This window comes from Furipterus horrens, unplaced genomic scaffold (genome assembly GCF_987537825.1).
Source record: "Furipterus horrens unplaced genomic scaffold, mFurHor1.1.pri manual_scaffold_5, whole genome shotgun sequence".
NCBI classification, from domain to species: Eukaryota; Metazoa; Chordata; class Mammalia; order Chiroptera; family Furipteridae; genus Furipterus; species Furipterus horrens.
This window is the reverse complement of record NW_028327175.1, coordinates 167,772,415-167,791,984: the sequence shown is the minus strand read 5'-3', so window position 1 is coordinate 167,791,984 and position 19,570 is coordinate 167,772,415.

Genomic DNA, 19,570 nt, shown 5'->3' with positions numbered 1-19,570 from the left:
TCCTTCCCATCCATGAACATGGTATATGCTTCCATTTATTTGTATCTTCCTTAATTTCTTTCTTCAGTGTTATGTAGTTTTCCAAGTACAGGTCTTTACCTCCTTGGTTAAGTTTATTCCTAGATACTTTATTTTTCTTGTTGCTATAGTAAATAGGATTTTTTTCTAATTTCTATCTCTGATTTTTTATTGTAGGTGTACAGAAATGCCTTTGATATCTAAATATTGACTTTGTACCCTGCTATTTTGCCAAATTCACTTTTTATGTCGAGTAGTTTTTTAGTGGAGTCTATAGGGTTTTCTATGTGCACTATCATGTCACCTGCAAATAATGACAGTTTTACTTTCTCTTTTCCAATTTGGATGCCTTTTATTTCTCTTTCTTGTCTGATTGCTGTGGTTAGAACTTCCAAGACTATGTTGAATAGGAGTGGAGAGAGTAGACATCCTTGTCTTGTTCCTGATCTCAGGGGGAATGCTCTCAATTTTTGCTCATTGAGTATGATGTTAGCTTCAGGTTTCTCATATGAAATCATTTTATTTATGGAAAAAGTTTTCTGACCACTGTTCTAGTCTACATTATACAATTTACCCACTCGACCCGCTTCCAAAGCATCAACCCAAGGCTGCCCACAGATCATGGCTACATATGAACAGACAGGCCCTGGAACTTGGGGATCACACTCTTTCCCCAAAGAGTCAGGTGGGTTTGCTCAGTGACCCCTCTCCCAACCTTGCCCAGAAACTCTCTGGTTTTCACAGATTTTCTTCAAAGAGTCCTGGCTACCCTCATGCTGGGTCCATTTGGGACCTTTAGTCTCTCAGCCCATGTCCAGGTTATGCTGGGTTATTGGCTGTTTTGGCTCATGAGCTCCTTGGAGAGCTCTCTGGACACTGTCACCATTCCTACCACCACAACTTCCACTCCATGGGGCAATCTCCTGCTGTCCTGTTTTCATTCCATTAAAGCTACATCATCAAGAAAAGTAAACAAAACTGACAACATCAGGGAAAACACAGCTTCTCCTAACTCCTAGGTGGCCTTCGGGCTTCCTCTCTGGACCTGCGGATGGCAACCACCTTCCAGGTGGCGCTACAGCCAGGGGACAAGTGGGGGATGTCCCGTGTCTTGCTCAAAAATGTGTTCCTGGAGCCCAGGGACCCTTGCTTCCCTAATGTGGGCCCTCTACCCTTCCTTCTGTGCCGCAATCTCAGTGTCTTCCCTACACCTGACACCCCAATGCCCTCTTCCTGCCACCTGAGATCACACTCTTTGCCTTTATCCCCCAGGCCACATCCATTCTCTGTGGAATAAAACTACAGCCAGAGAGACACAGGTTAGCCATTAGAAAGGGCTTCCTAGCCCATGATAATGGGAATACCCCAAAGGGGGTTGTGTTATAATCTCAACAGCTACAGAAACACCTCCTCCACCCCAAATATATAGGCCCAGAGCTGAAAGTGGGTAGGCAGGAACAAAGTGCTGTGCTTTTTGCCTCTGAAATTAAGTAAACAGAAATTAAGTAAACAAATGAATGAATGAGGCAATATCAGGTAGGGATGAGTTTGGGGGAGGAAACAAGGCAGGTGGATGTGACTGTATGGAGGAGGTTACATTTAATTTGCTCATCAGATATGGTCCTGAAGCAGAATAGGAACCAGCTTTGGGGACATCTGGGGAAACAGCTGCAGACAGAGGGTGCAGAAAGAGTAAAGGCCCTGAGGTGATGTTGTGAATACTCATTACTCTATTTGAGGCTCCCCTTACAAGCCAGGGCCCACTTTGTTCCACAGGACATAAAATGTCAGATACCCATTTTGTCAGTCACCTGTGAGCATCTAGCACACAGCTCGCATAGGCTCTTCAACCAGACCTGAGTCAGAAGTGACACAAAGAAGCAGGGGCTGGAGAGGTTGCGGGCTGGCAAGTGTCCCCAGTGCAGGAGCCATAACCAGTCTGTAGGGGAGGTCATGGCGATGGCTCTAGTGGCAGAGTGTATGACCGCTGCCAGCACTGTTGGTGGGGTTGGCCATGGCTTCTGTGCCCATCTGTGCAGCATCTCAGAGGTGCTCCGCAGCATGGTGTGGGACCTTCTTTCTAGCTGCACAGCCTCCATGCTTGGTTTTCTGGCCCTTCCAGAAATTCTCTAAACTCCATAATATTGTTTTACTAATTCCTTTTCTGCCTATAAACCTGAAGTCACTTTCTGTTGCTTGCTGCTCAGAACCCTGGCTGATACAGGCAAGTACGGCAGAGACAATAAGTGCACACCAGATATCCATTTGCTCCTGACTATTTTCCAGCCTCCCTTGCATTTATGTTAGGTCCATGTGACTAGTTCTAGCCAATAGACTACAAGCACAAGTGACAAGTGTCACTCCTGGGCCAAATAAACTTCCCACCATGGCTCCTTCAGAAGCACATATTGAGACAGCAGCATCATGAAGAAGAGGGAGCCTTGTTCCCAAGGTCACTAGATGGAGAAAAGACCTGCCAGCCCACATCAGACATTGCCTAAAGAAGAAACAAACACTCAGGTGCTGAGCCACTGAGACTCCAGGGTTTATCTGTTACTGCAGTGCAGCCCCATCTATTCTAACTATTATAGCAAGTTTGAGGGTCAGAAAAAACTGCAGGTGGCATGAAGCATAGTGAATAATGGGAAGAGGAGAATAAGGGAGAGAATGGTCTGAAATAATATTGAAATTATTAATAAGATGGGAAAATTTTAATGACTTTATTTTAAATGTGATGCAAAACCACTGGAGGGTTTTAAGCAAAAACAGACATAGCCAAATCACCAAGGCAGATTGCCTTTTCCACAGCTTAGAGACACACAAAGAGCTTGGAGGAGATTTCAAAGGGCAATTAATCAACTCTCAGCTACGCTTTGATGCTTGTAAGGAGTTACCTGGCATCTTCTTGCATGTTTCCATTGACAGAAAGTGCACTTCCTTCTAGGACTTCTTATTTTATTTTAGGATTGCTCTGAACTTTTTCATTTTCCTATAGCTTCTCTCTACTGTAAACCCAACAAGTCTGGACACATTTCTCATACCTCAGGGGGCCTCCCAGAGCTTGCTGCCTGATTATGCTCTGCTGAGCACACAGCCCCTGGACACTGGCCTCCCAAAGTCTAGCTCTAGAAGACCTGGATTCTGAAAGTAGAGTAGAGTCCAGGATTATTAATCCAGAATCTCTGCACATATAATTAGCCCAGCATGAGAGCAGGACATGCCAGTGGTGGGTTCACAGAATCTGTTACATTCTCATCACCCTCCTTTTACATCCCCTGGAGAGAAGACAGGAGACATTCAAATCTCTGGGCCTGGCTCCCTCTGCTTACCCTGGCCCACATCCCTAACCTGACCTTCAGCTGCATGAGCTGATGCAGAAGAAAATTATTTACAAGCTAATTATCCCTGTGAATCATGTCCAGCCTGAGTTGGGGCTTAGCAAGGAGCTGAGGAGTGGTCCCTGAAGCAGTTCTGCCCAGGAGGCTTTGGAAGGGGATGGGCCAGGACAAGTGGGGCCTCAATGCACCATGAGCCAAGAGGTCAGATCGAAGCAGTGTATGGGAGGTGGCTTGTGCCAGCCCTGGAGTTTGTTCTGACTCCAGAAATTCTAGGACTTTTCCAAAGTCTGGCTTAATTCCAGCACAGAGGCTCCAGATGGAAGAATTGACTGGCACTGTTACTTCATTTCTAAGTCCCAAGATGTACCAGGGCACTTGATAAGGTTGAGAGTCAGTAACCAACATCTTTCTGATTCCTATGCCATCAGGAGAGCCCCTGCACTTAGCCCCTGCTCCACTAGCCCCTAGGGTGAAAGGTCTTACACTTTGATTCAATGCAAGTGATGACCATTAACTTAGTCAAACTTCTCTTACAACCAGTATATAATTTGAGCACTGTACATAAATTTATTCATCTCCATTTGAGAGAAAGGCTTCAGGCTCAAAAAAGATGAAGAGGCTGGCCCAAGGTTGACTTACAGCTAATGGTGCAGTGTAGGATTTAAAGCCAAATCCTTAACTCCGAGTCCAAGCTGAATCCAAATCTTAATACTGGCTTCCTCTTTCTGGGTGTCTTCTGAAATGCAGAATGATACTCTATCTGCTGAAGTTTACTCAGGGAAACAGAAACAGATCACAAGAAATAGGTGCTGTAGTAGATTAACAAAATTGGTCATGATTATTCTCTTCCCTGTATTGATATAATGTGACTTGGAATTTGGGCTGGTCTTTTAGCTTATTTTGGTCAACAGAATATTGCAGATGTTATACTGCTCCAGGTTCAAGCCTAACCTTCAAGAAACCTTGTGTTCTTCCACCTGCTCTCTTGGAAGCCTGCATAGTCACCACAGTTAAGGCCACTCTAGACCAACCAGCTGATTTTAGGTGCATGAGGGAGTCTAACTAAGACCAGAGCCATGCAGCTGAACCCAGGTCTAATCCTGATCCACACACTGTGAGCTAAAAATATAATTGTTGCTTTCAAATGACTAACTTTTGGAGTGACGTGTTATTCAGCAAAGCTAACTGATTCTGTACTTACAACACTTTTGGAACAGCTTTAAAAAATGAATGTCATGGCATATTTAAAGATCGAAGGTTCTTTGCAAGCCTTCAGGAAGAACGAAGTTGTGACATCTTCAGGAACTGCTGCAGTGCTCACAGATGCTGCCAACACTGTTGACTCACTGGAAAATTCTGAGGTTGTTTTAAAATCTCACATCTGCCAATCTACCCACCACAGCTGGAGGACACTGATATACCTCCTGCTTCCCTCCCACCTTCTCAGTCTCATGCAATTGCTTCTCATTGAAGGAATCTAACCTGGAAGCAGGGTGGAAGTAGAATGCAGTACTCGGGCTTCCTGCCCCAGTATTGAAAGGAGAGCATGAAGCAGAATGGGACTGAGTTGCCCGCCAAAAAGTGCACAGGCACAGGGTCTACTCTGCCTCAGACATTGCTTCTGGGGATGTTTAATATTAGAAAAGACTTCTGTTTCCATGGAACTTCCTCCGCCACTCCCCACTGGCATTGGTTCTACCTTTGGGACCAGATGGCATTATTAGCTCATTTCATTTTCATTTAAGGCCTGCAAGGAAGGAATGGTTGAATGCTCAGGTACCTCAAAGTGCAGAGGGTTTGGCTAAGTCACCAGAAATTAGGACAATTGGCAAAACTTTCCAAGCTACCACTCTGGTGGCTCCATCCTTCTTTGGGATGGAAGCAGCTGACAAAATTCAGTTCTCTCCACACTATCTATTGGAAAACTTCAGGAGCACTGGCAAAGTATAGGGATGACAAGGTAAGCATAAAGAGCTCGGGACTCTGGGTTTCCTCTCTCTGCCCCTAAGTCATTAAATCATGCTGGGGCCTGATCATAACAGACCAGGTTTAAGACAAACAAGTTGGCTTCAGAGGTAGAGGAGGCTTCCCTAGATTAGGAAAACAAATTTCTCTGAGAAGGTGATTTTATGAAAAATCTGGATTTCTAAGTGCCTGTAGAATCTTTGCTCTATCAGGAGGATTTTCTTCCCAGCCTCCACTCAGGGGTCAAGCTCCTAGGGTTGCTTCGATCCTGACCCTGTTTGAACAATCGCATCCACTCCTATAGATTCAATTTCTATTGTAATACTGATGGCTCCCAGATCTATTTAAATCTTCGGACCCATACATCTAACTATTGACTATTTCCCACAAGATCCTCCATTCAACATGACTCAAACAGGTCCTTCCCTTTAAGCCACCACTCATCACCACTAAGTCAGTTGATGGCATCACCAAGTCACCCAAGGCAAGGATTTCTCCATCTCCCAGTTCGAGTTCCATAACCAACTCCATGTCTGGTCTTTTGTCCTCCAGAATTGTGCTTCTCTGACCGGTGAGTCCCACAGATTCCAGAAAGAGCTTCCTAACCCCACATCTGCCATGATACTTTCTAGATTGAAACACTGTATTAGCTCCCAGTCATCCACAGGATAATATTCCAGCTCCTCGGTCTGTTTCCTGCTAACATCTTCAATACCATTCACCTTCGCATGATCCCCTAGCCACACTGAACTGCCTGTGATACCCAAAGCTGTCAGACACCATCACATCATTAGTCTGCAACACCCTACCTCCATAGCTCTCAGTCTGAGCTCGGTGCTCTTCCTGTGGCCTGCCACAGTACCATGGTCTTACCATCACTTTTCGTAATTATCTCAACTTGTCTGTTTACCCCACTGGATTGAAATCCCCATGAAGGCTGAATCCATACCACCAGAATGATCTCTATATCTCAGTCCCCACTGCAGGTAAACACTACTGAGTGACTGTTAAACAGAACCATGAGCTCCCCTTGATTCTGTAAAGTTCACGGCAGAGAGTATGTTTAATCCATAGTAATATAATAACAATAACAATAGCTAAATGTTTTTAGCACTTACTATGGACCAGAGAGTTTATAGGCATTATTAGCTCATTTAATCCTTACCATAACCTCAAGAGATATTACTGTCATTATCCTGATTTGTAGATAGGAAACCAAGATTTGGAGAGGCCAAATAACCTGCCCAATTCATCCAGCTAGCATGCAGAGAAATTAGAGACTAGTTCTCCTTTTGGGATCACATGGGCATTATTAGCTCATTTAATCTTCATTTAAACCATCATCAGACTCCAAACTTGGGTGATCCCTATGTAGATAAGATTTCACCTACATGCCTGCTCTTCTCCAGGCTTAAGAATAGAAGGAAGGAACAGAGGATCTGGGTGTGTTGGCAAAATACTGTTCATGAAGATCTCCTCACAAAGAATGAAGAAATGGCTGGAAGGACTCAATATGGTCCACACCCTTGACCACTAGACATGCAGCCTCTCTAGTATAGCCCCTCCAAGGTGAAGTCCGCTTCATCACAACAGGGTGAGGACCAGGGTGATGCTGAGTCTCTTTTTCCTTGGTCAGGTTGTTAACAATTATATCTTACTCTACAACTATTTTGAAGAATTGCTTAGCTAAATAAATAACTTTCTTGATGCAGGACTTATCAGAGCCTAAAATATGCCAATGTGTGTTGAGCATTTCCCAAACTCATTGGACCACTTCATTTCTTCAGGCATCTGCCAGGACTAGCAACCCATGGCACATACTTTCGCAAACATTGATTCCTGGGTTCCATTCCTCCAAAGGCCTGGCTGTACTTGTCTTCATGAGATTAGCAGATTTTTTCCAATGAATTTTCTTCCCTGCTAAAGTTAACTCAGGTCAGTTTCCATTACTTGCAACAATACGCATTCACTGAGACATGCCCCCACTTGTCATCAGAAGGCCAAACCTCTGGAGCCTGCTGGGTTTGACATTTCAGTGGAAAATGAGAGCCAAGTTTGGGGAGGCCCAACCAGTCAGATGTGGTCATGGCAGGCTTTGCTGAGACCCACCACTTAGGGAGTCATCTCAAAAGTGCATGTCCAAGTACTCGTAGCTATTTTTGGTTTTTTATTTCCCTCCTGATGAGAAATTTGGCATTTTTAGACAATAGAACTTGACTTATGTTTTTGGAATCTGTGCTGAGTTTGTCTTTTTGACCTTTCATTGGTGTTTTTGGTTGTTAGAAAGAGCTCTCCTTCCTGTGGGATGTTGAGGGAGGGAGTCAAATGTCCCTCTCACCTCTATTCACCCCAACTCTGATACATACATACATGAGCACCATACTTCTGTTGAATTTCCCCCAGGTCTGTTCTCTAGGTTGATCAGGGGTTTATGGGTTCCTTGGATTTTCTGCTTATTCTTGGCCAGAGAATGCTCCATATTGGCCTCTACTAGAACCAGAAGCCCTGGCTTCCAGAGCATCCTCCTTCTCCTCACCATCACCCTGCCCCAGGGGAACTGATGTTCTGTTCTGTTTAGCTGACAAGGCCTATTTAGAATGTGAGTTGAGGTGGGTTGGTTGCCACCAAAGAAGCTGCTCAGAAGTTCAACTAGAAGCATAGACCAAATGGTACTAGGTTTCTCTAAGCTTCCTCCTGCAATGTATCCTTACTGCTACAGCCACACTGCATGCCACACCAGAGGAAAAGGGACTTGGAGATAGAGCCAGATCAGGTCATCGCACCCTGGAGGAGGACACTGCTCCCCAGATCCCTGGGCAGTGAAAGCCACTCATTCCCACGTTCCCCATACACAGTTGGGAATGGGTCCATGTCTCTCACCCCTCATCATGATTCACCACCACATGTGAAAACCCCCTATTCTTTGAGGCTCGTGCCACCTGGCTACAGTACCACTCCCCCACCCAGCACCCCTGTGCATCCTGAGTCATTTACCAGTCTTCCAGTCCTTCCCTGAGATCATCGAAGACTTTGGCACCCAGAGCCACAGCCTCATTTCCACCCAGATGTTAGCCCAGTGAATTCAGTTTCCACGTGGATGTTCCATCCAACACCTTCAATGCTTAGTTCCTTAACTTTATCCATGATGACCTTCTCCATCTCTTCACTCCAGCCACCCATGTCTTTGACCGTACTCTGGACCTTGTCATCACCTTGAACTGTTCTCTGAAATCATCAATGCAAACCAGCTTATTCTTTCTGTTTCTCAATTTCTTTTATTTTGGTAAAATGCAACATAAAACTTACCATCTTAACCATTTTTAAGGAAACAGCTCAGTGGTAATAAATACATTCATATTGTTGTGCAGCCATCACCACCATCCATCTCCAGAACACTTTTCATCTTACAAAGATGAAACTCTATCCCCATTATACAATAACTCCCCATTCCCTCCTCTGCTGCCTAAATTTGACCTGGCCATGTATAACTAAGAGAATGCAATGGAAGTAACTTTGCATGACTTCTAAGGCTAGGTCATAAGAACCCTGCAACTTCTGCCTTGGGTGCTTAGAACATATGATCTTGGGAACCCTGAACCCCCATATCAGAAATCTACTACCTTCCAACCACCATGCTGTCAGGAAGCCCAAGTTAGCTGTGTGAAGAGGCCACATAGAGACTGAGTGACACTGGCCAGATCCCAGCTGTTCCAGCCATCCCAGCCAAGGTACCAGCCTGAGTGGAGTCATCTTATACATGGAGAAGGATGGAGGTCCCACAGAGCCTAGCCCACTCTTGCTAAGCCACCACAACAGAGGCTTAGCTATCATGGAGCAGAGACAAAGTCTCCTTGCTGCACCCTGCCAGAATTCCAGACACAAAGAATCATATGTATTCTAAAATAGTAGTGATTTTATACCCCTAAGTTTGAAGTAATTTATTACACAGCAATAGATAACTGAAACAGCCCCCTCCAACTCTTGTAGAGTCTACCACATCTTCCTACTGATTTCCTATCTATAGGGAAACATGTACAATTTGCTTCCATTTAAATCATCATCATCATCATCATCATAATAATAATAATAATAATAATGAGGGGAGAGAGGAAGGGAAAGATAACAAGCATGGAGAAGGAGAAAACAAAACCAAGCTATCTTGTCTTCCCATCAAGCCAAGCTTCTCTCTTTTCGTCCTTTCAAAGCCCAGTTTTTTTGTATTTACTATGTCCAATTCTACATGCATATTCCTTTGTCTCCTAAAAACTGCATTCTAGCTCACACATATACTCACATGCAGTGAATTGAACCCACTCTCTCCAAGGTCACCATTGCCTTATGAATGCATTGACTGCATGTCTCCACATCTTCACATCCTTAATCTCTTGCTAGCATGCCATGTCGTGGGCCACTACCTCTTTCTTGAAATGTTCTCTTTGCCTAGCTCTTCCAGTGCCACTCTCTTCCAGCTTCTCTCTCAGGCTCCAACTGTGTTCTTCATCTCCACCATGACCTCCTTTCTTCTGCCCACTCTCTTTGTTATTTTGGTGTGAAAGTGTGTACGGTGAAAAGTTTCCTTTGTCAGCCCTGTCACTCAACACCGAGATTCCCCTTTTCAGAGGCAACCAATGTTATCAGTTTCTTGTATATTTCTCCACAGACATATTATGTATAAAAATCATATATGCATACATATATACACCAGTTCCTACACACACACACACACTATTTTTTCCCCACAAGAATGGCAGAATTCTGTAGACACTGAAGTTTGCCTTGCTTTTTTCACGATATATCTTAGAGGTCTTTCCATATCAGGACATCACAAACTTCTTCATCCTTTCCTCTGCCTATCTTGTATGCATTTTTAAAATAATTTTCTTATTTTTAATTACAGTTGACATACAATATTTCAGGTGTACAACATAGTGATTAGACAGACATTTATATAACTTACAAAGTGAACATCTTGTTAAGTCTGACACCGTACACAGTTATTACAATATTATTGACTGTATCCCCTATGCTGTACTTTACCTGCCATGACTGTTTTTATAACCGGAAATTTGTACATCTTAATCCCTTCACCTTTTTCACCCACCCACCCCCAACCCCTCCCATTTGGCAACCATCAAAATGTTCTCTGTATGTATGAGTTTATTTCTCTCTTGTTGTTTACTTTGTTTTTTAGATTTCACATATAAGTGAAATGACATATTATTTGTCTTTCTCTGATTCATTTCACCTACCTTAATACCCTGTAGGTCTATTCTCCTCAAAAAATCAAAAATGGAACTGTCTTATGACTCAGCAATTCCACTTCTGAACATATAGCCAAAGAAACCCAAAACACTAATTTGAAAAGACATATGCACCCTTATGTTCATTGCAGCATTATTTACAGTAGCCAAGATATGGATACAAACTAAGTGTCCAAATGGATAAAAAAGATGTGGCATATATATATATATATATATATATATACTGCCTTGGCTGGTTTAGCTCAGTGGATTGAGCGTCGGCCTGCGAGCTAAGTGTCGCTGGTTCGATCTTCCAGTCAGGGTACATCAGAGAAGGAAAACTCTGACTCCAAAAAACCTCCGCTGCCTTGCGGCATACCTCTTCAGGGGAAAGGCTAAGGGAGTAAACCCCGACAGAAAATCCGGAGCCGGAGTCCCTAAGGTGGTTTGACCTTGTAGTCAACACCGGCAACTCCTGCGGCGCACCTGAACCCAAGCTGTATCGACTCCGTCTTTCCCTTGGACCCTTCAGCTGCGAAGAGAGGGGGGGTCTGCTGCATGGGCAACAGCAGACCCTCCATATCACCCTGCCCAGGCTCTGTAGCTTCAGCGTCATCGCAAGATGTCGATTCAACACGGGAGGAGACAGATACCATGTCACTCCCGAGTCGGACTGCACAGCCATTCTCGGCAGTGCAGATAGACTCTTAAGAAGCTACACCATCGTCTCTCGAGATGGACGGCTGCCGACGATATATATATACACACACACACACACACACACACATATATGTGTGTGTGTGTGTGTATATATATATATATATATATATATATATATAATGGACTGTTACACAGCCATAAAAAAAAAAAGAATGAAATCCTGCCATTTGTGACCAAATGGATGGGTCTAGCAGGCATTATGCGAAGTAATATAAGTCAGAGAGAGACAAATATCTCTATAGTACACTTCTGTATGCATGTACTTGGTTTATTTTATCACCTTTCTTTTGATACCTTTTGGGTTGCTTTTCATCTTTTTCTATTACAAACAATGTTGTAACAACTAATTTCATATGCATCATTTTTCACATGTGAGAATACTTCCATAGGATAAATTCTTAGAAGTAGTTAGGTCAAACGCATTTTTAAGGTCTGAATATATTGCCAAATTTCCGTCCATTCAGCTGTACCATTTCCACTCCCATCGGCAATGCATGAGCGTCTGTTTCCCCATACAAACATTTTGATCTTGGCCAAACTGAGAAATGAAAATATCTTAGTGAAACTTTAATAATACTTCTCCTGTTACACATAAGGGGGATTTTGTCTTAGGTTTCATAACTCTTTATACCTATGTACTTTTCTTTCATGTTGTTGATCTGTTTCAAATTAATTTGTGGAAATTCTTTATATACGTAATAGGGAAATGAGTGCTTTGTCAGTGGAGTTGTAAATATTTTTCAGGTTTGCTTTTGAATTTGTGTATGTTGAGTTTTACCATGCAGATGTTTTGTTTTAATAGTTTAAATTATCAATCCTTTATGGCTTCTAGGTTGTGTCTCTTCCTTAGAAAAATTTTAAATTCTCCCATGTTTCTTGTACATTTATACTTTTATTTTGTTATAGATACATCTTTGTTTTGTATGAAATTTATTCTACTATGAAGTATGACGTATGGATCCAATGTTGTTGTTTTTTTCCAGATCGTTCTCCAGTTATTCCAACCCCACTTACTGAATAATGTATTTTCCCACTCAGTTTGAAATACCATATTTATTTTAGACTGAGTTCTTATGTATAATTTCTGAAATTATATTTTATTTCTCTGAGTTGTCCACTACCATCTTGTTTTATGTAATATAGCTTAGTAGTACAGTTCAATTCCTGATAAGACTAGTCCACCCACTTTGCTGTTCTTTGTTCAGTGATTTTGTGGCTGTTCTTGCTGTTAAGAAGTATGGAGAGACTGAGTTTTTATTCTGCTCACAAGCTAATACATTAATTAGCCTTCCCTGTTTCCTGGCTCCTGGCAGAAGACATGAGACTTCTGGGTCAGAGGCAAATGACTTTATTACTCTCAACAACAGCAACAGCCAGAGTATCAGCATTTGTGACAGTTCCATGAGTGATAGTTCCCAGAGGGTAACATGAAGAAGTTCAGGTGATGCCAGGAAGCAGGTCGTGTTTCAGGAGAAGAACCTTGAGTTTCAGGAACCCAAATCTTTTATAATGGGCAGAAAGCCTGTCTGGTTTTTGTGCAAGAAGGACATATTATCTTTATTTTACTGGACAGTAAACAAACTTGCCTTTTTTCCAGAAGGAGGCATTTATTATCTCTACTTTGCAAGTGTGTTTACTATAGAAACATCCTTGGAGAGATAGTCTAGAACAAAGGTAGTCATTGCTTTTTCTCATCCAGAAACATGAGAGACCAATGGAGAATGGTCTCCCAATATGTTTATTTTTCCATATAAACTTGAAAATCTGTTTGTCTAACAACAAAGGCTTTATTTTTATTGAGAATCTTATTAAATTCCAAATTATCTGAGAAAGAATGGACAATTTTATAATGTTAGTTTTCCTACCCAATAACATTATTCAAATGCTTTCTTTGTTCCTTGCAAGCATTTTAATGCTTTTCTCCACTTAGATTTTTCACATTTCTTGTTACATTTACTCCTAGATTTTTAATCTTTTTGTTGCTATTGTAAATGTTTTCTATTCCCACTTTATCTCTAACAGGTTGTCATTAATTCTTGCCCTTTAAATGAGCAGTTTTCCTCCTGGGTGCTCCTCTACTTTCTTCTCTTCTTACTCTAAGATTTCCCTAGATGTTTTTTCTCTCCCAAAACCGCAGTGAGCATCTGTCAGCCAGTGCCTCCCATACTGTCATCTTTGGCCCTGGTCTCTCTCAGGAGCTCCTGACACATATGTGGTGAATGCCTCATGAGCACGTCATGCCCAGCCAGCTTTGAAATTAAACTCCTCATCCTTCTCCCCAAACTAGCTCCTCCTTTGTACTACAAACTCAGTCAGTGGCAACACCATTCACCCAGGTGACTCCAACAAAGGGAGAAGGCTTTTTTTCACCCTTTTTTCCTAATCAGTCAACAAGTCCTATCTATTCCTCCTCCTCAATTCCTCTTTAACCTGTGTCCTTACCTTTATTCTCTCTGCTGTGAACTGAGCTCCACACAAATGCCTGGGGAGCCCCCTAAGTGACTACTTGGTCTTGCACCTCGTTTCTGTTATCTATTCTTATCCTGCTGCAGAAGAGGCCCACAGTCTGGGTCATGCCATCTCCCAGAGGCTTCAGGGAAAAATAGAGACCACCGCTGTGTCCCACTCCCAGCATGGCATCCCTTCTAATTGGTGACCTGGCCCCTCCCACCCTCTTGAACTTCAAGTCTTCCATTTCAACACGATCCTGCACCCATGCCTGTACACAACTCTGTGCCTTCACCTGGAAATCTCAACTCACCACAGCCTTCCTTACCTGATTAACTCAGACCCCTCCTGAAGGATTCAACTAAGAGTTGTTGTCCTCTAGAAGACTTCCCTGACACCCTCATCTGCAGAAGATGCTTTCATTCATTTCTTCATTTCAGGCCCTTATTTTGTTCCCTCACTTGCAAAGCTCTCAGCTAGGTACCAAGGACCATCAAAATGAATTGAGTTCAAGCCACTACCCTCTAGGGACTCACTACCTAAGTTCTTGTTATTCAAAATATTGTCTGGGGCCAGCAGCATCAGCATATCTGTATTGTTAGAAATGCAGGCTCCATCCCAGGCCTGCCTAGTCAAATTTGCATTTGGACAAAAGCCCTGAGTGATTCATTTGCACAATCAAGTTTGAGAAGCACTAATCTAGGTGGCATGGAAACAGGGAAGTGTAACAAATGAGGTAAGTGCAACCTCAGCGGGAAGCATGGGGTGTTCTGAGAACACGGTGAGTGATAACTAACTGAATCTGAAGGAAGGAGGGAAGGGCAGGATAGGAGAAGTCAGGGCAGAAAAGATGAGTTTGAATTGCAGGGAGGGGCTTCCGGGCAGAAGCCACAGCTTGAGCAAAGGCATAAGAGAGGAGAAGGTATGTGTGCTGGATTGGGGATGCCGGAACAACCGGCTGTTGGGTGCGAGGTTCTGAATCAGGACAGAGAATGCACACTCCAGGTTTACTTCTGAACACTCCACACTAGACTCATGGCCCAGCTCTTTAACCACCCACAGGTGGTGGGCAGTTACCACTTCCTTGATGGCCCGGAAGGAACTTGAGCATGGTTAAGTGTTGGCCAGCTAACAAAGTTTTCATTTCAAAGGCAGAATTGATATTGCATTTGAGCGTGAATCACCTGCAGCCAGGGAACCTGGTTAGGGATCAACAACTGTGCAGGCTAGGGGTGACACCAAACCAAAGTACAGCAGAAGCAACCCAGCTGGAAAGAAGAGCACAGATTCTAAAAAGATTTCAGAGGTCAGATTGGTAGGGTTGAATGTGGGGAAGATGCAGAAAGGAGAGGGTGTCATTCTCAGGACCCAGACTTATGTTGGTGAAAGTAAAAATCAACCAAGGCAGGGGCAATAGGAGAATGAACCAGTGTGGGAGCAAAGACAATAAGCACTGGTGTTTATTGACCGCTGGGTAGGCATCAAGGTCAGCACTTTGCCCGGATTTCCTTGATTTATACTCATGCAGCAATCCCCCAAGCAGGTACTGTTATTGTCCTTTGTTTACAGAGGAGAAAACAGGCACAGAAAGTTTAGATTGCTTGTCCAGAGTCACACAGCAAGAAGTAGGAGAACTTGGACCAGAGCTCAGGCCATGGCTGCTTTGTAACCCCACTTTGTGGACTGACTTTTGACATGTTGAGAGTTAAGGGCCTGTACACTTCTAATGGAACACGAATGAGTGGGACAGGGGCTTAGGTGAGCCACTGGGTAGATGTCAGCCCGCAGAAGTTGCCAGAGCCCTTGAGTGGATGAAATGATGATGGAGGAGGGAGGGTACAGGTGAGGTAGGGATGGTGTGCAGTGAAGGAAGGTGCTAAATAACCACATAGCTTCTCACTGCCTCTTGGCTTAACCAGAGCCCGACATTAAGAGAATACCCCAGGGCTCCAGAAACCAGGCTTCCCACCAGGGCAGAGCATGGCAAGAACAGGAGAAACTTATCAGAGAAGGGAGACAGATGTGCCAAAGCCAGGCAGATTATGGCAGGAGGCATGAAGTATGCATCAGTACTTCCTCCCACACCAGGAATTCCACAATAGAATATCCTTGTCCCCACCCACTGTCTCTGCACTCTCTGACTCAGTAGAAATACCACTTCCAGGCCAGCATCTTCTCAGCCATAAGATGGAGGCAATGACACTCTTCTCTCAGAGCAATCAGTAGGGCCAAGTGATCCTTAGTGGAAAAGGTATTGTGCAGATTACAGGGCCTTTCCACATCACTGGCAGGAACCCTCAACACCCCACAAGGGATAGGGTCTCTTCACTAGGAGTATCAGGGCCAGAGCTAGTAGGAGAACCAAGGCCCTCCCATGCCCAGCTCAGTCTCCAAAGGCAGGGCTGGGGGTCCAAGCTGGACTCCTGGCTAGCTGACAAGGGTTCCCCAGGAAGCCCCTGACCTCTCCTGGGCTGGCAGCCCCAAATGTCTATGCCAGGGTAGAGGGGACAGCTGCAGGCAGAGAGAGCTTTAAGCACAGCCTGAAGGTGCTCCTGCTGCTCAGCCCAGCCCATTATGGTCAGCTGGAAATAGGCCTCAAACTGTCAGAGCTTCTGATTCTGCAAGAGAAGGCAGAAGTCAAAATCTTTATGTGAAATCTCCAGGATTTTTAATATAGACCACTAATTGATAAATAGTGTAAATACCAGGGTGGCTAGCCTAGCCTAGATCATGTCTAGGACTGGAGTTAGGACTTTCATCATCCAGGGCTTTGGCGTGGACAACGATGGCACCTGGTTGTGCCTCTAAGTGTGCATGACACGCCCATGTGTGTTGTTACATGTAAGCATGTAAGCAAGGCATGGTTGCAGGAATCCACAATGATGTGTGTGCCTATGCGAACACATGCATAGATGTATTATAGGAAAGTGTGAGTTAGCACGTATGCATGGTCTCATGTGTGCATTCGTGAACGTGCAAAAACAAGTATTAAAACAAGTATAGACATACAGTGTATGACAGTACGTATGACTGTGAGCTCTTGTGTTAGTGTGAGTACGTAAGTGTATGTTAAGACACGTGCATGTGGGCTCCAATGTGGGCCGGTGTTTGCATGCACGAATGAGCGCCAGCCAGTGGCACAATGGTTCCCTGCTACTGCCCCATAGGGGAAGCCATGTCCACACTGGCAATCACAGAGATAGGCATGCGCGCTAAAGAGTTGGGGAGCAGCGGGGCGGAATGGTCTGAGGGGCTGGAGGTGGTGGCCTTGGCCTCCTGCACACAAGGGCCTTCATTCTCTCTGTCCGCACCCCCTCCCCACCGCGCCAGCCCGCAGAGGGGAGGGGAGAGGAGGGTGGGCGCGGCAGCTGCGCCCAGGGCTCTGCAGGAGAGAGGAGCGCGCCGCGCAGCCGTGGCCATTAGTCACCAGATGTCACCTTCTGCTGCCAAGGCGGCGCCGGGCGCAGACAATGGCCGCGCAAGCCCAGAGGTGGGAGGGGCCGGCCTGGCGGACCCCAAAGCCGCGCCTCTGCTGACACCTACAGCCCTGCTCCCACACTCTGCCTCTCTCTCTCCTCTGTGGCGACACAAGGCTGCTGCTGCCATCCCCTTGACTCTTTGCCTTACCAACAGCGTTTTCTCCACGTCCCCTCCTGTTATCTGATTAATGCCTCATTTTTCAGGAGGCAAGACAGGCTCACCTCTTCCGGGAAGCCTGTCCTTCTCTAATTCTCTTAGTCCCCATCCCCCAACTAGATGCCTCTCTTGAAGCCATTGCGGTCCTACCAGACTGGGCTCTGGGAAGTTACCAGAAACTATCCTTTCTTCGCCTGTATCTGACATAGTGTCTGCACTCAGGGCTGAATGCATGGAGTGGCATTCTAGTTTGCAGGGGAATCATATTAAGATATGGAAGGTCATTACCACCCACACATCAGCACACTTGACCCTATTCTGAGGAAAAAGCCCTACACCCCTGGGGCTAAATCCAACCTTAGAATTGGAATTCAGGCTCTGAAATAAAAAAGGAGATATTTCTTATCCAAGGAGCCAAACCCATGATTGTCCATTCCACCTCTAATTTGTATGTTTTTTAAAAAAAAACAGGCATGGAGATCACCGCCCCTGGGTTCTAGTCCCTGGTTTGCTGTGTGACTCTGGGCCAGTCGTTGCCCTCTCTGGGCTTTGGCTCCTCATCTGTATGAGGAGCAAGTTGGTCTGGGTGGTGGCTTTGACAGTCATTCTGTCTGTGCCAGCAGGGTCCATGCACAGGTGAACTCCAATCATGTCTCTTAAGGCCATCGCATTCCTTCTATCCACCTACACTGCACTGCACAGTGGGCCTCTGAGCCCTAGAGTGGGGAGGGACAGAGCAGGCTGTCTTCTTTGAAAAGTCTGTGAAACTGAGAGTAGCTGAAAAGGGCGAGGTCCCAGACCCCCCACATCACCAGCCTGCTCGGGAACCTTCTGAATTAGAACAGACTTCTGAAACTGAGGTGCAGAGAAAGCATGAGAGATAAAAGGAGAGAGCAAAGAACTGAGCTATTGAAATGCTCTGCAGACACTCCAGAGAAGCAGGGTCTGGGTGCATGACTGAGGCGCTCACTGAAGGCCTCCACTGTCAGAATCCAGGGTGTGCTGACCTCCTCACAGTGACCTATGTGCCCTCCTTCTCAGTGCTGGTGGCTTGCCAAAGCTCTTTCTGCTCCCCAGCCCTTGGACCCCTCCAGAAGGTACTGCCCAGGCCCTGGTGAGAAGAGGCACTTGTGGAAGCCACAGGAGACATGACCTGCACTGTAGCTGGTTTTCTTTGTTTGGGTCCTTTTTAAAATAATAGTTATTTTTAAAATTTGGTTATAAAAGTAATACCTGTTGTTTGAAACAATTTGAAAAATAAGAATCTTTTAAATTTCCCTTACCCCATCATTACTGAAAACTGTTATCTTGCAAATTTTTTTCAAGCTTTTTCCTATGTATAGTATTTATTGTATATTTATGTAGATCTATATTTTTCACAAAAAATGGGAACATATGCTATATTGAAATGATTTTTTTTCTTTTCACATAACAGCTTGAACATTTCCTCATACCCTTAACTCTCCTATCTTACTCTTTTTGATGGCTATATAATATTCTATAGTAAGGATAAACTAATAAACCAATCATCTATCACTAGAAACAATACTGACATTTTAAATGGCAATTAATCAAGAGCATTGCCAAGTCTTTTGAGGACTTCTGTCAAGGAAAATATTCAGCTCATATATGGAGAATGAGAAAAGGGCCTAGCATGTAGATAGAGTTTTCATTGCCTTCTCCTGAGGGTCTCAGGTTCCTCACCAGCAAGGGTGTGGGTCTGCCCTGGTTGTGCCCTGAGGGCCCCTACAGCTCAGTTGTCCACTGGGAGACACTTGTTGGCCATGAGCAGGAAGGGAAATAAGAACCAGGTCTTTCAACTTGGGGTCCAGTGGCCATCCTGCAGGGCCACACAGACTGGGTGTCTTGCTCCACTGTTATATAAAAGATGGTGTTCACATGAACCATTCCCCTTCAACTTGGCAAGGGAAGCCTAGTTTTGAACCCTGGAAAAAAAAAAAAAACAGTAAAACAAAAAACACCTCTCCCGGCCTTCAACAACTCTGCAACAAGCCAGTACAGCTAAAAGGAAGTGCAACATGAAGGCTGAGGATGGGTACAGCCAACGTGTCTCTCCCTGGTCTGAGCTCCCACCATGACGTTCTCAACTAGAATTTCTAGCCCTGTGACCTTAGGCAAGTTATTTCTCCTCTCAGAGCCTCCATTTCTTTAAGAGTAACAAAGAGATGCAATACCTACCCAAGG